The sequence below is a fragment of the Papio anubis genome, chromosome 4 (genome assembly GCF_008728515.1).
Source record: "Papio anubis isolate 15944 chromosome 4, Panubis1.0, whole genome shotgun sequence".
NCBI lineage: Eukaryota > Metazoa > Chordata > Mammalia > Primates > Cercopithecidae > Papio > Papio anubis.
In genome coordinates, this window is record NC_044979.1 from 120,209,888 (window position 1) to 120,235,905 (window position 26,018).

General features: G+C 41.6%; 1 non-coding gene across 1 annotated transcript; it reads left to right on the plus strand.

The window, feature by feature from the left end:
* The first annotated feature begins 20,028 nt into the window (after window positions 1-20,028).
* LOC116274703 lies at window positions 20,029-20,132 on the plus strand. The gene has a single exon (XR_004183486.1). It is a non-coding gene; the product is annotated as a U6 spliceosomal RNA (small nuclear RNA).
* Window positions 20,133-26,018: the final 5,886 nt, after the last annotated feature.

Sequence of the window (26,018 nt, forward strand, 5' to 3'; positions counted from 1 at the left end):
ACATTCCTGATGGCAGCTTTTCTGTTCATCTAAATATTCTTTGGTATGAAGAACGGCTGCAGACCAGGGTATGATGAATGTGCAACTTCGTTTCTGCCCTAGGATCTGAGAGGGCAGAAAGCTACCGCACTGAAGTGGCCAGCCATCTCCAGCATTTCCAGTGTCAACCAAAAAGGAAAGCCTTTCTCACTGCCAGGCCTTCCTTTTGAAGGGCTCTGGACCCAGAAACTAACTAGCTTTCCCACTGCGCAGATGAACAGAGTATTCCGTCCAGTGGACACCAGCACAGTCACGGAATGAGGATTTCTATGGGCCAGACACATAGAGAAAAGGAATAGAGGAGTCATTTTCCCCACACCTTAGAGAGAAGAATGGGGCTGGGCCAGCCCCTCACTGAGGTCCCCCAGCTGCTGGGTACCACTCCTCTCACCAGCCCCTAGTGCCCTGGGGCTGTTGTATATATATAATGTGAACTATAACTCATGAAGAGTAGGATGATGCCGAGCAACCAAAAAAGAAGACACTCTCATCCTAAGGAGTGCTTGGTCACTGATACACACTGGGTACACACAACTCCTGTAGGCTGCACTAAGTGTAAGAGAGAGTAAATTAGTCAATAGAAAGGCACAACTCCCAGATGCACCCAGCGATCCTACTTCCTGATTGTCTTCTCAGAGAAACGGAGCAACCATTTCACACCTGGAACATCGTGATGCCAGAAGCTGCAACACAGTGTGTTTCTTTTGTTCCCCACATTGAGGGTCTATGGGGAACCGTGCTTTTCCACAGAGTAGCTACTAGCTTCACATGGCTATTTCAATTTACATTAAAATGAAATAGAATTGAAACTTCAGCCCCTCAGTTGTACTAGCCATATTCCAGGTGTCCTATCAGCAGATGTGACTGTGCCCACCATATTGGACAGCACAAATGTGGAAGCAGACGTTTCCATTGTTGTAGAAGGCTCTGTCGGGAAGTGCTGATGACATGCCAGTACCTGCCTTGCTCCCTGGTGTTCCCCAAGGTCTAGCACAGTGCCTGGCACAAGGTGAGGGGTGCCCAGAAAAGATTCAATTCCCTCTCCAAGTAAACCATTCATTCCCAGCTTGTTCCCCAAAGAAGTCTGCCTTGGGGTACTAAATCCTGAAGGCCACCTTCGGTATTCGAAGTATGCAGCAACTTTCGCTTCTCCTTTTTCGACCTGGCCCTTCACTGTGCCTGAGAGGGAAATGTCACTTGCCTGAGGACATGTGTTTTTTCTCAAGCAGGCACACTGGTCCCTTTCAAGGTGTGGGCTGACATGCTGGCTCTCCTCCCTGAATGCCCAGACACGCCTGGGATCTCCTAGCCACACACCCTGTCTCTCATGAGTCGGAGCCCTGGTGGGTTTCTGTGACTTCCAGTCCCCTCCTGCCAGTAGCAACCTGCAAAACAGAAACCGAGACGTGCAATAGGAGGAGGGTGGGATTTCCAGCAAATAGGGAAGGACTCGCTACGCCCTGCTGGTAGATTGTTGCAGGATCATCCTCCTCTCAGGAGAAAAAGAGGAAAAAAAGGCAAATCACTTTCCTCTTGCTTCTGCTTCTCCTAAATAAACTGCTTGCCTAATTTCCTTTGCAGTTAGAGAAATGTTCCTTGTGAAAGCTGCTATTTCCACACATTCACACACTGTGCAGATTCCGGGGCTTCTGGAGGCATTTGCTTTTCCAGGTTCCCTCTCTCTGTAGCTGATGCTGTCCTTGCACCTCCACTTGAAAAGCAACCCCAGGGCAAGTCAGCCTGGCTGAAGTCTTCAGATTTTTCTTTCAGTGGAGGGGGTGCTGGCCTCCACTGGACTCTAGGGACAGGCAAGACACAGCTCTGGAAGGTTCCATCTGAAGCCTGGGGATGTCCCTGGATGGCCCCCATGACCATGCCAGCCAACACAGCCACCTGAATGAGGCAAGCTTCTCTGGGTCCCTACTGCTAAGTGCAGGATTTGAGAAAGTCTGACCACTGCTATACTCACGGGCACTTAAATAAGGTCAAGTCCCTTTCCTAATTCCAACCTATGCTTGGATAATTTGTGTATGCTGGGGTGCAGGCGGGGAATCTATGTGGCCAACAATAGCCTCGCCTGCTTCTTCTTTAAAGCAGAGACTAAAAAATGCTCATTGTAGGAGGAGTAGGAAGGATTCGATGAGATAAGAGATGTGAAGAGAGCACTTGGAAAATGCCCACAGTGATCAGTTCATTATCAGGCATGATTGTGAGAATAGTTTGCTCTGTGCCGAGGCCTTATGAATACCCTGGGGGGTAATAGAAATCTCAAAAGCATGTCAGCTGAAAGGAGTCCTTACCTCTCTCCCACATCTCCACTATTTCATTGTGTCTGGTTGAGGCAGGAGAGAACAGTTCACTTAAAAGATATCAAAAGTACTTTTCACATAGAGGCGAGCATCAGTAAAGCAATTCTGCTGGAAATCTCCCAAGTAATAAAGATAGGCCAGAACATTTTAAAAGTCCAATTAATTTAGTATAAAAGTTAAAACAAAACAAAACAAAACAAAAAAACTAAGTACAATATATTGAAATAGGAAAATAGAAAGTGAAGAAACTCAAAATTTGAGCTTTTGGGCAAATGAATTGACTGAATATTTCCTAACATCTGAGTTGGAATTCCTTAAAAAGCTGTCAAAATTTAAAGTAGTTTACATGGAGGGATGGATAAGATCGCCTCCAAGGCCTTCAGGGAGTGGTGGGGAAACCTGAGAGACGCCCTCCACCTAGTGGTGAAGGAACGCAAGGCTGGGCAGAACGGATGTAGTTAACCAATGCCATTTCCAGGAAGGAGGCGCTGCACCACTGGGCCCTGCAGGCAGAGCCCAGCTCCTCGTGGGGACACGGAGAAACTGAGCCCAGGGCCAGCACGGAACTTACCCAGGTCACTTACCAAGTTAAGGGTAGACACAGGGGCTGCCACCCAGGTTGATTCTTTGCTTAGGGCTTGACTTCAAAATTACCCTTAAAATCAGCTATTGTGCCTACTCACATCAATTCTTGCATAAACCCTGCTAACACGCAGGGCAGAGATATCTCCCACACCAGAGGGGCTGTGCAGAGACCGTCGCTCTGTGGCCCAGAACCCTTCTGGCCTGGATGGATGCTCCTGTCCTACTCTGGCCTGTGGACCCTCCCTGTCTCAGTAGAGCTTCGCCCAGGACTGAACAAGCGGTGTAAGGACCCTGAATGCACTAAGAACCCAGTTCAGAAAGCACTTTTTCCCCCTACTGGCCCCTTAACCGTGGCTGCCGCTGCTGTCTGACACCTGCACGTGCTACAGCTTGAGAGGCTGTCCTGGAGAGGGTGGATGAAAGAAAACAGCCCCTGGAAGCCAAGAGACCTGGGCTCAAATTCCAGACCTGCAAATTGTGAGTCGCATGGGCTTGGGGCATGTTATTTACTGTCTGCGAGCCCTCATGTTTGCCTGTGATGTTGGATGATAATAATCTGGGCCTTAAAAGGATACTGTAAATAGGCAATGAGATGGCATAGGAATGACATAGGGCCCAGCACATGGAAGTCTTAGAAAAAGGCAGCTCCCTTCCCTGGGCCCCTCAGCCTCCCAATCACTCCCACACCCTCAGCATGACTTAGATCTTGTCATCTGTTTACCAAAATTGACTCACTTAGAAGTGAGTTGGGCTCAGCTTTCAGACAGGGAGGTCCAGGAGCACCACTGTGGCAAGGCCACAACTGAGGGGAGGACAGGCATTCCTCTAGACCGCACCCCTCTTCCACACGCTTTTCTTTTCCTGTTCTCTCTCCGTGAAACAAGGCGTCTTCCACCAGAAGCCTTTACTTCTCTTGTGATGAATCACTTGTATCTTTGAATAGGCAACTAAATTCAAGCCAATCATTCAGCACTGTTGTGACCAGTTTTATTTGTGATAGCCAAAAACCAGAGACAACCCAAATATTGATCAACATGGATGGATAAAAACCATGGCACATCGATGCAATGGGACACTACTCATCAGTGAAAAGGTGTGAATACTGATGCATAAAACGACATGAATGAACTTCAAAATAATTATGTTCCATTAAAGAAGTCAGACAACAACAAAAAAAAACTCTTTATATAAAATGCTAATAGATGAAAACTACTGTCTAGGTCAAGAAAGCAGTTCAGTAGTTGCCTGGGACTGGGGGGAGAGCCATAGGTGGGAGAAGGGAATTTCCAAAGGAATTCTGGGGGTTATGCATGTGGATCTTATTTGCATTGTGGTGATGGTTTTATCTGTGTATATATTTGTTAAAATTTACCAAATTTAAACAGGTAGAGTTTATAGTGTCTCAGTTATACCTCAACAAAGCTGCTTTAAACATTGAGGTATCTGACTGAGATGAAATCATTTTGAAACTGCACCTGACTTGAGAGCTTTTCGGAGAATGTTGCCGGATCCCCAGGAGGCCTTCAGAGTTGACTCTACACGGCCAGCGCATCTCAGGGGAACCCTCAGAAGCTGGGATACGCAGCCATGAAGCCGGCGTAGGCAGCCAATCTGGACTCACAGGTATTGTTGTGCCAGTCAGACCACATCTGGGGTAGCCTTTTACTTTCAATTGTGTTTAGTTCATGTTTGAATTATGGCTCACTTCAGTTCAGAAATTCTCTGAGATGATTTTGAATACATAGCAGGTGTGTAAGAAGTTACATTTTTGCTTTCTTCCTTTTTTATTTTAATGAGTCATTTAAAATTTACCTCCAGGCCTTGTCATATTAAGATAGCGGAAAATCAACCTCAGCAACCCCAGGCCCCCCGCTAAGGCTGCCAAGCTCTCAGGGCCTCACACAGGGCTGGGATCCAAGAGTTCCCTGCACCAGCTGCCATCTGTCCAGTGAAGATGACCCCTCCTTGGCCCTTCTGGCCTTGCTGGATTTTTTGCTCGGGGGCCGTGCTGAGCTGAGGAACCCTTGGTGAGGTAAAGTCGGTTCTTCCTGTTGTATTGAGAGGCCCCACCTCTCAATTCAGAGGCCCCACCTCTGAAGCTCCATCACTCATTGCCTTAGGGCACTGCCAAAAAGCTACAACAGTGGATCAGTCCCCCTATCCCCTGCCCCTTACCCTTCTCTCTTCCTTTCTGTCTTCCTCCGTCTCTCTCCTCTCCATCTTTCCCTCACCCCCTTTCTTTCTCTCCCTCTCCTTTCTCCAGTCCAAGGAAGCATTGCTTTTGTCTGAAGGGAATCCCGTGTCCTCTCCACATTTTCTTCAGGCACCCCTTTTTCTTACATCCTATTGTCTTTATTAGATTTAGGAAGCCTGTCTTAAATATCCTCCTAGGCAAGAACCTACAGACTTAGCTATCTGTTATGGGAAGGGAAAGAAGAAAAGAAAGCAGGAAAAATAAGTGAACATCTCAAAAACTATCTTTCCCCACAGGCAAGGAAATATAATTTTAAAAAATCATTACCAGAGCTAATATAAAGTAGAACAAATGGTTAAAATGAGGCAAACGCACACACATACACACATTATATGTGTGCATGTATCTATGTGTATAACTCATCTCCTGATTTAGGGTTCTAAGCTATGTTACTAGTTCCATGGCTTTCCTTTTAGGAGAATACAATGTACACTGCACTTTACTCTGAGAGAAATATCTTCCTTCATGGGACTTCAAATAAGAGACCCTATATATTTGTAATGCTTTAATTCCCAACCCTGCCTGCATGATAGGATCGAGTGGTAAGCATTTGCAATACAAAAGCTCAGGACCCAAACCAATGACAACAGGTGTCTGGGGGAGCTTAAGGGTCCATAGCTTCAAAGCTGCCCAGGTGCAGCCAGGGCTGGGAACCACTGACATAGGTAGGTGGTCGATGTCCTCAGCCGTCCCCCTCCCCAGGCAGTGCCTAACGGGGTTCTCGAGGCTTTTCCTTGTTAAACAACTCAAGGTAGCCTGAAGACCTGATGTCAAAAAGTAACACAGAGGTCAATCCTGGTCCAGACATTTGGCTTTCAGGTGGTCTGCCTGGATCCAGAGATAAACCAGGAAGCCAGCTTATGGTATGGAACAGTCATCCTCCCACACGACCAGGCACTGCAGAGAATGTGGTGCTCGGTGAAGGGAGAGCAGGCTCTGGCAGCCACATCACTTCCACAAGCGGTCTGCTGGCCTCCCTGGACTGTGACTTCCTTCAGGACAGGCTACGAGTCTCACTCATCTTTGTACCAGCACTGAAGCTGGTAGTTGTGAAAAAAATATTTACTTAATCAATGATTGTGACCAAGAGATGAGACTGACTTCATGTGAACCCAGAAGGAAGAACTGGAACAATATATGAAAACTCGAGAAAAACTTCCCACGGTGAGAGATGGCTAAAAGATGCCTGGGAAGGTACCGAATCCTCTGTCATTGGAGATATTCAAGTCTCCTCAGAATCACCGGAATTGGTAAGTATTCTGGGATTTGAAGATTCCAGCTCTCTTCTATTCTAATATGAGTTTTCTGTTTGGAAACATGTGAACATCAAAGCAAGCTGATGATCTTTGGTAATTCATGGACAAGCATGTTGCAGAATAGAATAGGCACTCGGCATTCACAAGCAATTAGGGCCGAGGGAGATTTAGAGATCCCCAGCTTCACAAATACCACCATGTAGAGTACCCTGCTGAGATCCTGAGTAATGAGGAGCAGAGATTAGAGAAGCTGATGGCATCTTTTATACTAGGCTCTCCTTTTAGGCTGAAAGACTGGCCAGCACACACAACATGCCCATAAGATCCAGGCCTCAGCATGGCTAACAGCACTACCTGTCCTGAAATTTGGGTCCTCGCAAATGGCCAAACTCTCAAATGTTTAACCAAAAATGCAAGATTTCCTGTATGCATTCACTTTAAAGCCAGAAATTGAGTCATATTGTGTGTATTTCATGCTAATTCTCAAGTCAAAACGAGATAATAGTTCTTATTTCATGATACAAAGAACTTTGCTTCTGCTTCACTCTGTGAACATTATAGACAAAAATAAATAATGAACACCTAGTGCAAGAAGTCTCAAAACCAAAGAGCTGAGGAAGTATATTTGGCAAAGATTTTAGCTCTAAATTCAGACTTGGGTTTAGAGCTTGAATCCATTGGCTGAATCACTGATATAATTATTAGGCAACCAAATCTCTCATCTGTAAGATGGGGATAAAAATTGCTAAGAAAAATGATCCAAAACAGAAAAGAGAATGATTGGGTGTGTCCTTTTAATGTCATACTGGGACACAGGCTAACAGATCCACCCAAGGACCCTATAATTCCCTAGGAGAATCTATTTGTGTTTAACCTGCATTGCCGTTGTCTTGGCCCTAGATTCTGTGAAGTTGCTTATATGCATGTACATTTGTCCTGTAAAGATACGAATGATTTCTGCCCAATAGTGAAGATAACCTCAAAAGCGATACTTTATTGACCTGAAGACATTGACAAGCTTTGTTGCTAACTTAGCAAACCTGCCCCAGCATTCCCCTCCTGGCTGCATGTGCACACTCAGCCTCTCAAGTGCTCTTTCCCTCAACTTGACATCCTGCTTATCCCCTCATGAACTCGTTAAACAATTCCTGATGAGTCCTCACTATTTTTATGTGTCATGGTTTGCACAGTGTCCCCGAAAATTCACATCCACCAGGATCCTCAGAACGTGACCTTATTTGGAAGTAGGGCCTTCACAGAGGTTATCAAGGATATCAAGGGGAAATCATTCTGGATGTAGGGTGGGCCCTCAATCCAAAGACTGGTGTCCTTATAGGAAAAGGGGGTGCCACCGACAGACACGGAGTCTCAGGGGAAGAAGGCCATGTGGAGACAGAGGCTGAGACTGGAATGGCGCCGCAGCAGGCAGAGGAGCCCTGGGAACCACCAACAGGAGCGTGGCCTGTGGACAGCTTGAGGTTGGACTTCTGGCCTCCAGAGCTGTGGGGGCAGAGATTTCTATTGTGCTGGTCATTTGCCACCACAGCCCTAGGAGACTAGTCCAGTGTTTGTCACGGTCAAGTTTCATCTCTGAAAATTAGACTTTGCCATAATAGTTTCTGCCTCATAGGAGTGTTGTGCTGATCAAATATTACCATGTATATCAAGGGCTTAACAAGTGTCTGCAACACAGTAAGCACCCGATAAGTGTTAGCTATGATGATTAATGCAACAGGTGACTAGTAGAGTTTCCAGCAGTGGAGACTGATGATGCGGGAGAGTGCCAGCGGTTTCTGTATTTTGTGTGGATGCTGAAATTTCTCAAGTCAGCTTCTTCTTTTGCTCTGGGAGCAGTGGGGACAGCAGATGCAGCTGGGGTATCTGTATCCATCGTCCTCAACTCACCCCCAAAATAAATAGTGCATAGCTTCAAGGCCAGTCACTCTGCAGCCTTCCCCATGGTTTTGCCTGGCTCCTGGAGTAGAAGATTCTCCTAAAAGGAGAGACTGTTCTGGCTGCAGTCACCCCGAGCAGGAGGGGAAGAACTTTTACTGTGGAAGGAAAGATTCTGTGGGGGCTTGAAGCAATTGGGTCTGGGCTCTGGGCAGGAGGACGAGGCTGAAGGTCCCGTGTTGTAAGGTGAGCAGCCTTCTGTAACACCAAGGCTGGAAGTCATCTGGCTGAGATGTCCCCAGCGGCCTCTGGGAGACTCCCCTCCAGTCTGTGGTCAGTTAACTTGAGGATATATGTCCTATATCATTTTATGGTTTCCATTGAATGCATAAAACTTATCTCTACGAACCACAAAATTTCCACAAAGTCTGTTAAACTCCACAGCTTGGTGTTGACTGTGCTTTGGCATCTCATGAGAGGGTCCTGAGCCCACACACTTGAGGGAGAATTGGAAGCAGTGCCACCCTCTTGCCTTGCCCATGAAGCTCAAAGGGGAGAGTCTGTCCTTTTCGTGGGCAAATGATGGCAGTATGGAGTCTCTGTGCTGAATCTGTCATTCAAACAGTCTTCCCTGTGACGTGTCATATCATGTATCGTATCAGATCATATTATTTTTGCTATACGAAAGTGCTTCTTGTGACAATAATCACCCAGGGCTCATGGTGCCATGTTTTCCCAGTGGCAGCATTCCGAGTCCATCTTTCCTTCAAAGAAGAAAAATGTTCACATAGCTAGCGGCCATGATTCCAGTTGCCAAAGGGTGGAATTGCCCAGAGTCCCCTAAGACTAATAAAGGAGGCACCAGAAATATCAGTGGGGAAAGGAAGATTATTCAAAAAATTTTTGCTGAGATAATTGGTGAGTTATCTGATAATATACATCTAAATATCATTCTGACATTTAATGATATTGAGAGAGCTCTGCTGCAGTTCATCTCTCACTTCATGTGCCTTGTTATTTTTTCTTTTCTCTTAGCCCCTTTCAGATTCTTGCACCCTGCAAGTTGTTGCTGTCCGGGAAAATTTTCTGTGGTAAAAGAAATGTTCTATGTCTGTACTGTCCAGTGTGGAAGTCACTAGCTACATGTGCTCCTGAATGTGGCTAGTGCAACTGAGGGACAGATTTTTAATTTTTTTTAATTTTAATAGATTTAAGTTAAATAGCCATATGCAGATAGTGGCTGCTGTGTTTGGCAGCACAGCCATAGCTGGATCTGAAAAAATTGTTATCACCTCTCTTCTAAGTAGATTATTTCCTTAATGGTATCTAATTATTTTGCTTTACCACAGTTACTGTTCATTGTGTTTTTGCCAGAGTTTGTGCTGGTGAGATTGAATACATGCTTAATCTTAAGCGAAACATCTCTATAGGATTTTAAATTTAGAAACTGTGGTTAAGCTTGCTTTCCTATCGTGAGAGATGTGAAGCAAAGAGAATCCGTAATTTAACTGAAAGAACTTCAGTCATGCTCACGTGAAGTCTAACACTTAGAATGTCCACGGACACATTATTGAAGTGGCATTTATTATCACTGGACACATTATTGAAGCGACATTTATTATCACCTTAGTAATGTGAATTCAAATAACAGTGCCTCCCTTCTTCCTGGGACTCTACTTTGTCTGTTATCATTGTCGCTGTTGCTGCTGCTGCTGTTATTTCGGTAGAGCCACACGCTCCCCACACCTGCTACCCCCCAAAGCTCTCAACAGCTTGGGAGCTGAGTGCCCTCTGGGGTGCAGGCCTCGTCAAGGCCCTGACGAATGGATTATTTTATTGCTATGTTCATGTTGGTTGGCAAGTATAGATATCCACTGAGGCTCATTTTGCCGGTCAGGATCTGAGGGCTCTACCCTCTAGATAGTACTAGATAGATCTGCAGCCACATTTCTTGAAAAGTTCCAATATAAGAAAGCCTTTCCATGTAGGGTGAAAGCCTACTAATAGATCTACCAAATAAAATTGTTTTTCTATTCAAAAAAGGAATCAGATGATATTAATAATGTATTATGCTTGCGTACAATGTTATCACTGGGGGCAAGTGGGTGAAGGGTACTAAAGAACTCTGTGTCATGTTTGTAACTTCTGTGTCTGAAATTTTCAAAATAAAAAAGTATTTTAAAATGAAGAAGGTAGGAGATATTTTAATCAGACCAAAAAAAAAAGTGCATGAACTAGCAAGTTTCTAATAAGCAGTAGGATCTCTACATTTTTACACAAACAATAGCTATTGGAAGGACACTCAGGAATCTATGGAGGTAAACCGTAAGTCTTTCTTTCACTATGAGGTTTTTAGAGGTAAATACATATAGTTAGCAGTGAACTCACAAATAGTACAGTATGTTTGAATTTTGGACCATGAACTCAAGTGTGCTATAAATATCATTTTACTGACCTTACTATTTACTGCTACATAAAATTTATTCAAAAACTTAGCAGTTTAAAACATGAGATATTTATTATCTAACTGTTTCTGTGGGTCAGGAATCTAGATACATTTAGCTTTGTTTTCTGGCTCAAGGTGTTTCACAAGGCCTCAGCTTGGGCTGAGGTCTTATCTGAAGACTCAACTAGCTGAGGATTCACTTCTAAGCTCATTTTATAATTGTTGGGCCCGAGGCCTCCCTCTGTTCCTTGCCACGTGGGCCTCTCCACAGGGCAGTTCCCATTATGGCAGCAGGTACAAATCAGAGTGAATGAAAGAGCAAGAGAGGATGAACAAGCCAGAAGCCAGTCTTTTGGTAAATTAGTCACGGAAGTGAGACCCTATCACTTCTAAATTCTGTTCACTAGCAGAAGGTCCCAAGTTCCAAACACCCTCAAAGTGAAGACATTACACAGAAACATGAACAGAAGGCAAGGTTTGCAGGACCACCTTAGAGTCTGCCTGCCAGAGGCCACCCTCTGGCCCCCAGTGATTCACATCCGTGACACATGCAAAAGACATTCATGCCTCCCAACGTTCCCAAATATCCCTGTCCGTTCAGGCATCGGCACAAAGTCCACAATCTTATCATCAAGTCCAGGTCCAGATAAATACAGTTCCTGGGGCCCACCTTCCCTTGATCTGTGGACCTGGGAAACAAAAGAGATGAATGATCTGCCCCCATCTCACCCTGTATACACAGGGGAAGAAGTAGAGGATAACAACTATACACATTCTCAATCATGGGAGGTACGAAAGAGTCACCAATCCATTACAGTTCTGAAATCCAGGCAGGAGAATGTTGGCTTTCTTGATTAAGCTTTAAGCCCTTAGAATAAATGACCTGTGGCTCTTGGCTTTGCCTTCTGAGTTTTAACGCTGCCCTCTGGGTCATCCTTCCATTTTCATAAAAGGCATTTGCAGGTGAACAGTTTTATCGGCCTTTTTCCTGCCAGTAGAATTTGGGAGTCTGACGTGGCCTTTTGTTTTTACTCTGTCTGTCCCCATTAGTCTAAGCTGGTGATGTTTCCACTGAAACAATTTTCTCGAATATTCTATGGGCTTTCTGTGGATTTTAATGGGTTCACTCCATTGGACAAAAGTCACATCCACAGACCTTTTTGTAATAATACCTCCTCCACCTTGGCCCCCTGGGCATGAAAGACAGATAGTGCCCTTAAGCTTCCCAGAGGCCCACTAGTTTATTGAGAGGGTCTGTGAAGCACGGAAAGGTATTTTGTGTGAGTGAATATTCTGATCTTGTATTCCTTCTAAGATTTTGGCAAATGGTTGTACAGTTACACCCTCTGCTTTTCTCCCAGAGTGCATTTTCCTGACAATAAATCTCTTCATGTTGACATCTTTGCCATTTGGTGAGGCTAAAGAATTTTCAAAGTCCTCAAGTCATGGTTCTGTTTTATGCACAGTTATTCTGTCAATATACCTATGTCCTTGCATTTTACTATAAGCAGCAAAAAGAAACCAGGCAGCACTTTCAACACTTTGCTTGCAAATCCCTTTCACTATATAGCTAAGTTAATCATTTACAAGTTCACTTTTCATAGAATTTCAGGAGACAGTTTCATTGAGCTTTTTTGCCACTATATAATAAGATTCCCCCTCTTCCAGTGTCTAATAACATGCTTCTCCTTTTCTTTAGAGATCTCAATGACAGTGCCAGGGTCTGCATAGCTAATAACAGTCTCTCCAAGATTCTTCAGGCATTGTCTATTACACTCCTCAAAATTCTTCCAGCCCCCCACCATGGCCTGCTTCCAAAGCCACTGTCCCATTTGTAGGGATTTGTGACAGCCCCCAACTACTTCTAGATACCAAAATCTGTGTTAGTTATCTAGTGTTACATAACAAATTACCACCAACTTAGCAGCTTAAAATCACACAGTGTCTATGGGTTTGGAGTCTAGACATAGCCTCGCTGGATTCTGTTTCAGAGTCTTACCAAGGTGCATTCAACGTGCCATTCGGGCTGCATTATCTTCTGGAAGATCAGTTGGGAAAGGCTCCATTTCCAAACTTACTCAGGTGGCTGGCAGAATTCATTTGTTTGTGATTATATGACTGAAAATTTTGGGGTTTTGCTCCCTGCTGCCCGGATGTGGCCCTCAGCTCCTAGAGGCTGTCCCACCTTGTGGCTCTCACAGCAAGCAATTCACAACACAGCAGCTTGCTTCTTCAAGGCCAGCAGGCGAGTGAGAGTGAATGTTCTAGCAAGATCAAGTCTTAGACAACACAATCACGGAAGTGACAGCCTATGACCTTTGCTGCATGCTGTAGTCTAGAAGAAAGTCACAAGTATAAACCCCATTCAAGAGAGGCACTGTCAAAAGGTGTGAGCCCCAGGAAACAGGGATTGTGGAGGCCACATCAAAATCTGTTCACCACTGATCTCATCAGAAACGTCCTGAAGTATTGGGGAGCTGCTCACAATGAAAAGCTTCCTAAAATTCCAGTTCTTCTTTGGAAACTTAAATTTTATATTGTGGAGAAATATTTAGTTGTTCTGCTTGAAGTGACAGGCTCACTCCATTCACTTCCAAGAAAATCTTTGCCAAAAACTCAAGTGTAAATAAACATACTGTGTCTGTCATTCTTTTCAGTAAAAATGGTGTTCCATCAAGAAAGTGGCTAGTTTAGCTTGTAATTCAAATAATTGTTCAAGTGCTTCTCCTCAGGAAAATGGGTACTGTGATATGCTATATAGATTTGCTATATGTCTACTTCCCATTTTGTCTCAGAAAATACCAGATGTTTACTCATGGATTGAGATTATTAAAAAAAAAACAAAAAAAACAAAAAAAAAAACAAAAAAAACAACACTAATAACTTCTACTGCTTCATCAAGGATATTCTTAAGTAAAAGGGGGATTTTTTAAAAACTGGGAATGTGTTGCAATGAGAAATACAATGGCTACCAGCATAGTGTGGAGTCACGGTGGTAATTCAGGCACCAGCAGTGTTACCCACCACTGCTTTTTCACCATCACTGCACATATGAACACAGGGGAAAGCAAGTAATATCTGGGTTTTAACTTTGTATACCCCTTGAAAGAGGCTTAAGGAATACAGAGATCTGTGAACCACACTTTGAGAGCTGATTCGAAAGAACAAGTAGATAAAAAAACAAACAGGAAAAAGCATAACTATGCAATTCACGATTCTTTAAAATCAGTAAGCTACTAGAAAAAAATCAATTAGTGCCTCATGATATTAAACACAAAAAAACGCCTAGACAAAAAGGTGGGAACATAAATACAAGAGATATACAGGATATCTCACCCATGGCTAGGAGAAGGCTTTCTAAATGGAAAGAAAGAAATCACAAAACACAGATTTGAAGGTTTGACTGATAGAAAATCTACTTCCAAGATGGTTAGCCCTTCTATTTCAACCTAACTTTCCTCTGAGTTGTTCCAAACCCCAAATCCCATTTCTTAAATTTAGCCTGATATATTTGTGAACAATATTATGACTTGAAATGATTTCAAGAATCATACCCATAGGCTGCTGTTTGTACTATTTTGAAATACTGCTGAGAGTTTTCCAGTTACACCCTTTCCTCTGTTGTATGAAGCCAGAGCTTCTCACACTGTAACATGCACTGGAATTACCAGGGGGATCTTGTTAACATGCAGATCCTTAAGGCAGTGGGCCTGGGCTGGGTCTCCAGTGATGAGGGTGCTGCTGATCCCTAGAAAACACCCAGGAACTGAGGTGCTGACAAAAATAAACTTCTGGAGGTCTTGTTAAGGCTATCAACTCCTTATTTCTCCTAAGCCTATGTGGTTCTCTGCTGTTCTTAAAAGAATTTTCTCAACACCTAAAGATCTTGTCCTCTGAAACAGTGGAAGATCCAGGGACCAGTTGAGTAAGCATGGTACACCCACTCAATGGAAAACTATGCACCCCTGAATAGTTGTTAGGAATGTAGAGTTCTGCATATAGTACATGGAGATGTTTTAATGATGATTGTATCTACAGTGTAATTCTAGCTTTATTAAAATACATTTTTCTGTGTGCTTGTGTGTGTACACAGAAAGGATGATCTGGAGAGAAAGACACCAGAACATTCTGAGTTGTGGAATTGTGTCTGGTTTCTTCTCCATTTTGTATTGTGTACTTTTCAGATTTTCTTCAATGAGTATATATTACAATACTTAAACTTTTATTATATGCATTAAATCTGTTTTAAATTAAGATTGCTCTAATCTTTAGAAGAATCTGTGGTGGAAGCATACTGCAGAGATCCATAAGGAAACTTTTCACTGTAGTCTCCATGTGTAGTTGTTTATTTTAAAAAGCCAATAAAGTACTTTATTATTTATTTAATTAATATTGTTATTATTTACTTGTTATTTATTATTATTGGCTTTATTATTTATTCAATGAAGTATTTTATTGACTTTATAGTAAAAAGTAGAGAACATTATCTTTATGAAAAATATAACACAGGCTGTAATCCCAGCACTTTGGGAGGTCGAGGCAGGTGAATCACCTGAGGTCAGGAGTTCGAGACAAGTCTGGCCAACTTGGCAAAACCCTGTCTCTACTAAAAATACAAAAATTAGCTGGGCATGGTGGTGGGCATCTGTAGTCCCAGCTACTTGGGAGGCTGAGGCAGGAGAATCGCTTGAACCTAGGAGGTGAAGGTTGCAGTGAGCCAAGATCACGCCACTGCACTCCAGCCTGAGCGACAGAGCAAGACTTTGTCTCAAAAAAATAAAAATTAATTAATTAATTAATTAAAACACAGGGAACATGAAGAAGAGACAAGGAACACAGAGATTAAGGTCTAGTACTTCTTAGAGCCAGTTTGGGGTGTTTTATTTTTTGACCCTGGGCCTGTACAAAATTTTATGGTTACCTCAGAAAATGTGTTTTCATTTCTTATGCAAAGTTATCTTTGTTCATTTATTTTCTCCCGTTTAAAGTTAGTAACTAATCTTAAGCTGATAACATCATTTATCATGTTACCAGGGAAGATTTGTCCTTGCTTTTAAAAAAAAATGTCATATTTTCTCTAGAACATTATATAGTACCTACTATGTTTACATAAATTAGCAATTTAATTAAATAAAGGAAATACTACATTGGATTCCTCATTTCTGAAACTAGATATCTATGACTTGATTCCTAAATTTGGGTATAATTTTAAGAGATCCTAAGTAATAAAGTTTATTGCACAGGCTGCAAGAAAGACAAACCTGCCTCAGTACCACTGCCAATAAACCAAAACTTGCCAGGTTAGAAGGTATCACAGCCTTGGCAGGGTACTCAGACTGGGCTTATCATCACTGACATCACTGCCTTGTTGTCCGGCAGTGATCCCAGGTGGGGATCCCTCTGTTCAGTCTCCCGAACTTATTTTATGTTGAATGAAATAACCAACTCTACCATGTCAAATGAGACTCACTTGAGCAAAAAGGAATTTGTGAACTCCATTCAGTGGCGAGCAACTTGACTGCTTAGGCAATGTCTGACACAAAAAGGTGGTCAATAAATGCAGTGGAATTGAAAAAGAGACTCAGAGAGAGGCTTCGAAATTAAGGCTCGACTAGGATTAAGTTTTTCCAAAGTACTAAAATGGCTTAGGAAAAATATTTTTTTCATTTCTATGTGTACAATTCTAAAGTGGATATTATGTGCATTTTCCACTCTAATTTAGACTAGTTGAAAGGAATAAATAATGAAGTGCTGACATATTTATTTTGCATCTACTAAGCTTATCCATTAAAATAGATTTATCTGCACCATTTCCCTTAAATTGCAATCATGCCCTGGTTTCACAGCAATTTTCTGTATTTTGTGAAATTATGCCTCCAGATGCTTATCATGCACTTGGGAGTTGCATTGTTCCACCAGGTCAGAAGCATGTATATAGTCATGCTATTTCTTCCAGATGTGAGAGCTCAACATTCTCTGCATCCCAAACTCCGATAAAATAAGAATTTATCCACTTCTGTGGTCACAGATGTAATGTTATGCATATACATTTCTTGCTTAAAGATTCCTTTGTAAAATGGGTTTCTGAACGTTTGGTTTCTTAACATGCAGATGAAATCTGTATTTGCCTCACAACTACTTTTTAAAGCAATTTCAATAGGTTTGCTCAATTTGGAGTTGGATGAATGATTATTTGCTAAGGATTCTGATTCTGAGGGGTTTACTTCCAAATACAATCTTGTATGTGTGTAAAACATGGAGACTTTCAACTTGTTTTTTAAAGATTCATTTTCTGTTTGGTCATTGTCTTTTCAGCCCCATTTCCTAAATGCAATACATGATGTTTTCTGAGAGGAATTCATAATAGGGATTTTCAATTCTTACCACTTGCCTCTCCAAACAAACCTAATGGTGCCGGTTGAAAAAAAAAAATAGTTTAATTATTTAAGAAAGCTGTGTTCAATACTTTAAAAATAATATTTCATTGAGTTTTTTAGATTATAAAAGAGTAGATTGTCATTGTAAACAAAACCACCATAGTGTGTGTGTGAGTGAAGTCAAATATGGAAAACTTCCTCCCTCCCACAACACCTACCTCCAGAGAGGTAAACACTCTTAACTGTCATCGTATGCCCTTCTGAATCTTTTTCGCATTCCTTTACTTACATAAGTACATGAACTATGCGCAGCTTGCTTTTTTCATTGAATTATAGAACTTGGAGCTCTTTCCCTACCAGTGCACATACATTGACTTGATTTTTAAAACCCACTACACAGACCATAGAACAGATTCAGCTATCTTCCATTGATGGATATTTAAGCCATCTAGTTTTTACATATTAAAGTATCTCAGTGAACTTATTTATGTAGTATAAATTCCTAGAAGTGGAATCACTTTTGGCAGATATTACCAGATTCCTTTCCAAAAAGGCTAAGTTTATCCACACTCCACAACAGTGGATGCCAGGATCCTACTCTCCAAATATTTGCCAACACTGGGTAATGTCACTATTTCCAAATGTTGTGCTAGTATTTTAATAATTTTTAAATTTTAAATTTACATTTTTATACTTTTAGCTCAATGTGTAAATGTTTGTGACTGGTATCTTCTTTAAATTTATGTTTGGATGCTTTTAGCTCAATGTGTAAATGTTTATGATGGATGTAAAGGCAAAAACTTCTTAACAGTATAAAATCTTTTTCTTTATCCAGTTTATTGCTTTTTACCTTGATTCCTCCTTTTTCTGGTATTAATAGCCCTGTTCCTGATCAGGGCTATTAATATTTCTATTCCTTTCCTGTTTATATTTCTATTCCTTTATATTTTTGTTTATATTTCTATTCCTTTATTTTCAATATTTCTATTTTGTTCTATAAAGATAATGTAATTAAACTTTATCTTTTTACCTAATCTAGGCAGCTTTGCTTATTAATTAAGGAAGTTTTTGCATTTGTTGTGAATCCTGAAATGTTTGCTCTTTTTCCTGACATCTTATTTAAAATTTTCTCTTTATTAAGCTTTTATTAGTTTCTCTTCACCTTTAAACATTTTTCTCTCGATTTCACTAAATTGGGTTTCCTTTGTTTTTATTTTTTTCTCTTATGATTTGGAAGTTTCATATCCCATTTCTGATCTATGTCCTATTTCTATTTTACTAACAGTTACACTTACATTTTAGACATAAACAAATACACATATATATGTTTTTTGATCTTAATTTGTGAGATACACACAAATTTAAATATATGCATATGCACATGTTACATATGTTTAATTAGATGTTTTAGCAATACTGATTGAATACTAATTTTTTATTTAAATGAAAGTGAGCATGTAAAACAGCTGATAATCATTTATTAATACAAAGTCATCTATCTACCTCAAGTATTAAACAGGCATAACATAAACAGTAAATTAAAAGGCAATGTTAGAAACACATTATTTTGTGAGTTTCAAATTTCAGTATCAACAATTTTAGGGACATTTTTCAATAAAAACATGTATCAATAATAGCGCTATTCCAAGTTTTCGATTTTTAGATAGCCTTATGTTCTTTTGCTCTTCAATATGTAGTACTTCTAAATTATTTATAACTATTAATACATTACTTTTTAAGCTTTTCCTCTGAAAATAATTTTATGGTATAGTTTGCACCACATGAGTTTAGATAACAGAATGAGCCTGGACTGCAGCAAAATGCCTAACAATGAAGGCTGAGCGTTTTTAAAGATCAGTATCCAAATCTGTGGCAATGTTGGGGTAACAGGACGTGAGGCTCTTAAAGAGCAGAAGCCAGTCTGTTCCTGTGAAGCACCAGCTTCTCAACTTTTACCTTAAAGGTATAAAAATTAAATTATTTTCAGTTCAAAAGGCTGCCTGCAGATGTACAGCACAGAGTTGAAAGGGAAACAGCCTTAATTACAGACATGGTCACAGATGCTATACTGGTCTAGATCTGCCCTGTCCAACGTGGTGGCCTCTGGTCTTATGTGACTGAGCACTTGAACTATGGTGAGGTGGAACTGAGATGTGCTTTAAATGCAAAATATATACCGGATTTCAAAGACTCAATACGAAGAAGAATAATTTCTATATAAAGTATCTCATAAACAATTCTTATATTGATTACATGTTGAAATAGGATATTAATTTCACCTGGTTCCTTTTACTATTTTAATGTGGCTACCAGAAGGTTTAAAATTTCATATGTGGTTCTCATTATTCAGAGGTAATGTGTTAATTATCATTTTCTTGGAGTTCCAATAATTGTTTTGACAACACCTGTGACAGTCCCAGGTCTGTCTAGTTTAATTCAGTCCAAAGGATTTCAGCAGTAATTTGCTGAAAACAGGAGAGACTATCCTCTCTTTAATGAGACAAATGTCTACTGAAGTCACTTTCATGGCAAAATGATAGCTGTCTTTTTTTGATTTAGTTATTATCGTATGTTCCAACTTCATGACAGGGCTCAGTAATGGGAGCAGTGGCTGAATTTCTGAGTCTGGATTTACTTTGTTTTTGCACCATATTATTCCTGTTTTCTAAATACTCAGAACCCTTGTAGCTGATAAATTACACTAAACTACTCCTGCGCTCCATAGATATATTACTCTAAAATCTGACTTCTTATCGTTATTGTTGTCCTCTATGAAGAGTAACATCCGAGCCTCCTGACAATGTCATCCTTTTAGGAAAAAAAGTGATCTTACTGTTTGTTTTTTCACTGTTCTAAAAGATTAGTGGATGTGCTCACTTTGGCAGTACATGTACTAAAATTGGAATGATACAGAGATTAGCATGGCCTCTGAGCAAGGATGACACGCAAATTGATGAAGTATTCCATATAAAAATACTTTAAAAATAAAAAAATAAATTTTACAAATATTAGTGGATAAAGCACATGGCTTGAGTAGGGTTCCCTGCAATGTCCTCACCCCATGGTCTTCTGACTGCCTTCTGCCCTTGCTGTTATGTGGCCAGAGCCTGACCCACCCCAACCCACCCCACAGGGCTTCACTTCAAACACCTTGTGCCTTCCACTGGCCCCACCTGTCAGTCTCAATGCCCCGGTCCTAAGCCTGAACCTACATACTTTCTCTCAACATCAAGACTTACCTGAATATATGCCAAACTCCCTCAAACAAAACATAACACAATAAAATATGAGCAGCTGCTTTGTTCTTATCTTTTACCCCCGTTTGTTGAAATCTTCTGGAATTTTAGTTTTGGATTTTTGTAATGTTATGTTTTTATTTCAGAAAATCATTTTAACAGTTGTATTAAACTGTACAACTACATTGTCAAAAATTATTTAGTCACAGGGTTTGCTGGTTCCTTTGCTCATGGTGGCTTGGCATGTACTATAGCTTTCCTTTTGCTGACTTCCTTATCCTGATTCATTTTTCATTTGCCTAAGGCATCCTTCAGGGGCCTTTTCCTCTTCCCCAGAAAGAATATATGACAATTTGGGGATCCACTGTATCTAAACAAGAATTTACTGTAGTCACCCATTTGACATCTTAGATCTACAATTCTAATCTCAAAATTATTTGCCCCCAGAACTTTGTGAGCACTGTTTCATTATTATTTTCTTTTTAGAGACATGGTCTCACTCTGTCACCCAAGCTGGAATGCAGTGGTGCAATCATGACTCACTGCAGCCTTGAACTCCTAGGCTCAAGTGATTCTCTTACCTCAGCTTCCCGAGTCACTGGGATTACAGGCATATGCCACCATACTCAGTTAATTTTTTTTTTTTTTTGGTAGAGATGGGGGTCTCACTATGTTGCCCAGGCTGGTCTCAAACTCCTGGCCTTTAGTGATCCTCTTGCCTCGGCCTCCCAAAATGTTGGGATTACAGGTGTGAGCCACTGTGCTCAGCCCCATTACTTTCCAGCATTTAATGTTATTTGGCACTTTAGTTGACACTCTGATTCTTAGTCTTTTACAGATTGCCCATTTGGTTGTGCCCTCTTGCTCTCTTTCCCCAGAGACTTTACCAAGGTATGTCTCAGTCCATCCCCAATTCTTGCTTAACACTGTTTAGAGAAAACTTCCTCTAACTGCATTTTCCTCTACTCCCACATGACAATTATCAACACAGAAGACTTCTGTGACCAAATGTGGGGTTTTTTCCCATACACCCATCAGTAGACACCAGCCGCATGTCCTCTAATTCAATTCCAACACTATTTACCTAGAAATGGTGTCAGGTCCCACAGGCTGAGGGGGTCAGTCCCCAAGACTGCCCCTCCACACCAGCCGCCAAGTCTGGGCCTTCAGAACTTCTGATCAACCAGCTTCAAGTTAAGGTTCCCATGACCCCTTCTTTCAGCTCACACAACTCAGGAAAACACTTAGTTCACCAGTTTATTGCTCTATACTGGAAAAAATACAGATGAAGAAACGCTAGAGGAAAGTATGGGGGAAGGGGCTTGGAGCGTCCACGCCCTCCCTGGGCGCACCACTCTCCAGGAACCTCCACATGTTCAGCTATTGGGAAGCTCTCTGAACCCTGTCCTCTTGAGGTATTATGAGAGTCTTAAGACCCATAATCAGAAAGGTGGGAGAACATTAGAGTGGAAGGAGGGCAGAACACCAGAGGTCTACCTGAGGCCTAACACATCCAACATTATAATAAGAATATATAAGGGCTGTGGGAGTTATAAGCCAAAGAATCTTGGATGAAAAACCTATATATATATCATAACACCACACACTCAGTAGAAGTTTTTGATATGAACTATGTATTTCACTCAGAATTATTATCTGCTCTGCTCTTAATAATGTAATTATCATCTACCTCTCTCCTTTTTACTTCTATAGATTCTCCATTATATGGATATTAATTTCCTGGAATCTGACATACTACTTAACTCCTCACTCCAGCTCTGTCTGCTGAAGATTGTGAAATAATTCCACAGCTTATTCTTCCTTTTAACTATCTTGTTTCAGCCCTTTGCATTTTAAAAAATTCAGTTCTTCCACTAAGATTTTTATTTTAACCATTAGAATTCTTCTGTTTCCTGGGCCTTTATTTCATAGGTGTGATAGATTCTAAAGCAGGCTCCATGATCCCTTCTTCCTGGTAGTTGTCATTTGTAATACCCTTCCCTAAGAGTGGGAAGGACCTGTGTCTTGCTCCCACCCTACAGAATACAGCAAAGGTGACAAAGTGTTGCCTGTGTGATTACATTACAGAAGATAATAACATCTATGCTGCTGGAAAGGTTCTCTCCCCTGCCAGCCTTGAGGAAGCAAGCAGCCATGTTGGAATGCCTACATGGCAAGCAACTGAGGGCAACCTTCAGCCAACAGATGGCAAGAACTGAGGCCCTCTGTCCAGCCATCTGTAAGGAACTGAATGTTGCCCAACCACCACTTGAGCTGAGAAGTGGATCCTTCCCCAACAAGCCTCAGATGAGACCACGGCCCTGACCAACACCTTCATTGCAGCCCTGTGGGCCCCTGAAGCAGAGGACCCAGCTAAGCCTGACCCACAGAAACTACAAGGTCATTAATGTGTGTCGTTTAAAGTCACTAAGTTTGTGGTGATATTGTTATGCAACAATATACTAATACAATAGCTGCCTATTTTAATTTGGTGGCTATCATGTCTTCTGGGATCAAGACTTTCTAAAGCTCTAGTCTCCTGAACCAATGGTTTTCTTTGATGGGAATCACTCTGCTGCTTCTCTGGGTGCCTCTCATGATGTTGGGTTTTTCAAAAGTCTCATGAATCTTGCATGGTTGTGAAGTGCACAGTCCCTAGCTGTAAAGAACTTTCTAATGGGTGTGATATAGGATTAGAGACAAAGACAGTAAGCATAAGTATTTTCAGTTAGTAACACTTACCAATAAAAAATGTAGGATAATATGATAGTGATGGCATGCATGTGTTGCAAGTTAGTGGAGGCTATCTCACAGTGGTCAAAGAAGGCCTTGCTGGAGAAATTATATTTTACTAACTTGAAGAAGCAGCTGTAAGAGCTTTCCACACTCAAAGAACAGACAGTGTAATGTTCCCTACCCCACATTGCTGCTATAACAAACTATCATAAACTTAGAGCTTAGAACCACACCACTATGACCCCACAGTTCTGTACATCAGAAGTCTGGGAGTCTCTACCAGTTTCTCTGCTCTGAGTCCTGTAAAGACTGAAATCAAGGTGCCAGCCGATCTGCATTCTCAACTGGGTGAGGCTTCCTGGCTCATTCAGGTTGCTGGCAGAATTCCCTTCTATGCAGTTGTAGGACTGACACCTCTGGTTTTTGTTGGCTATTGTCTGGAGACTCCTGTCAGCTCCTAGAGACTTCTCTCCAGCCCTTGCACATAGGCTCCTGCTTCAAGGAGCTGCAACTTCAGAGAAAATCCTTTCCATGGTTGGAATCTTGGACGTCCTCTCTGCCACATCTTTCTTCTGCCTCTTCAGCCCTCCTCTTCTCTAACCAGTCAGAGAACATTCTCTGCTTTTAAGGACTTATGAAATTAGATTGGCCCCACATAAATAATTTAAGATAACCTCCCTATCTGAAGGTCTGTAACCGCATTACCTCTGCAAAGTCCCTTCCCAGCAGTGCCTAGATTTGACTGAATAGGCAGAGGATGGGTCTCTTGGAGGAACATCTTCAGAATTCTGCCTACCACACTTCCTATATGAGAAACATGTTTGTTGCACCTTAAGATCCAGTGGGATGAAGCAAAGTAAGGAGAGTGAAGAAAAATAATATTTGGCTCTAGGAAGGAATTTGGATTTTATTTTCATTTAGATGGGAATCTATTGGAAGATTTTTACAAGGGGAGGTAATGTTAAGTTATACTTTAAAGTGATCAGTATGCTGACAGGGGAAAGCTTCCTTAGCAATTGTCTTTCATATTGCCCAGCTGTGGATAGAGATGTGTTAACTGTGGCATCAGCATGACCTCCTTTATGTCTTGGCGTAAGCTTGCATGTGTCAGTGGCAAGGATATAGAGAAACTGTAGGAAATGGGGGTCGACCCTTAAAAAAATGTGGAAGTAGGTAAAAAGTTGCCGAGACAGGAGTTAGTTACATCAAGAAGTTCCACTGCTTCATCAAATACTTGTGCTTCTGTCTAACGTGGCAACCAAGTACCTGCCACCCTGACTCACTTCTCAGGCTGCAGGGCCCACAAAAGCCAGGCGACTATAAATGACTCCCCCGGATTTAGGGAACTCCACTTCCCAGTGGCTCCATAAGAACAGTGGGGCATGAGCTCTGCAAGGCTTGTCTTGGCAATCCTATCAGATACCAGACCACTGGCCCACAGCCTATTTTGCTGCTTAAGCTAGGGGTACAGCCCAGGCACTGCTGAAATAACCAATCTTAGCTGGCGTTTTCACAGCCATTATTTAGCTCAGCGATTCCAACAACCCAATACCATTTGCCTTGTGACCTCCAGAAACACCTGTCATATTTGAAAATGGTAACCTTCTCTTTTTTCCAACATCACACTGGATTTATTCTTAGTGTGTATTTTTTCATTTCAATGACAATTTTGCACATATGGGCAGGAAAGGTAAATTTGTGGCTTAGGCCACTATTTTAAATGAAAAGTTTGATACTATACCTTTTCTTATTAAGCTAATATATTCTTCTAGGGGAAAAAAAAATGCTGGGGTAGTTTTCTCCTAGAAGCCTTTTAAGGGAAAGTTGAGCTGCATGCATTTCTTGGATACAAAGGTAAGGTGCAACTCTGACACTAAAGCATGGGACTACCAAGTGGATGGCTCCCTCTCTGGGACCGCATGGCTTCATCACACCTGGGGATGAGAACCGGGGCCTGACAGTCAAGGACAGTGGTTGAAGGTGAGCAAAGGAGGAAACAAGGCCTCTGCTCTGGACTCACTGACTGCACAGGTTGTTGTAGTATGGGAGTGCTTGCCCTGGCCATATCCGAGGAACCTGGGACTTAGCTACGTTTTCCCTGCTATCTCTACATTTCTGAGCAGAAATGGATTGAGACAGCTCTAATAGCTGGGCTTCACTGGCCATGGCAGACCCTGCTGGTCAGCAGGCACACCACTGCTTGTTGAGATGCCTGAGCCCAGCTGTCACAAAACACCAATGGCCCAAGTGTCCTTAACCACAGCATGTTGCCTTTATAAAATGCCACCTTATGTGGACTTCCTTTTTCCCTTTTCTTAAGTGGTTTATTATATATTAAGTGGTCCATTATGCTGACTTAACTCCTTAATAAAGCCCTGTCTTGATGTTTTCCCATTGCTTTTATAATGAGCCAAATTAGTAATAAAGTTAGCCCTTACCTGACTATACTTTGTTTTGTGCCTCCCAGTACCCAGCACCTGATACCCTAGAAGCAATTCTCAAATTCATAAATTTTTGGTAAGTGATAACAGAAATCTGGATGTGTCATTAAGGATTGTCCAGTACAATTTCCTTTTATCACTAAAAAAAACCAATCTTAGGGAGTTCGTACAAACTTTCTAAGGTTAGAATCACTGGCAGTTTTCTAATGTCCATTTTAATGCTCTTTCCATTATAAACTGTGTTGTAAAAGTATTTTTTAAGGGCAAGAGTTAAAAGTGGTGACTGCATCTTATCTATTCTCCCAAGACTCCCTCCATTCAACCAGGCTGCTGGGCCAAACCTTCAGGATGGTCCCACCTGCTTAAACTGTTTAAAATGTGCTCCCTCACCACCAACTCCCAAACTGAGGTCAATAAGAAGGAAGTTAAAAGATGCTATCTTTATC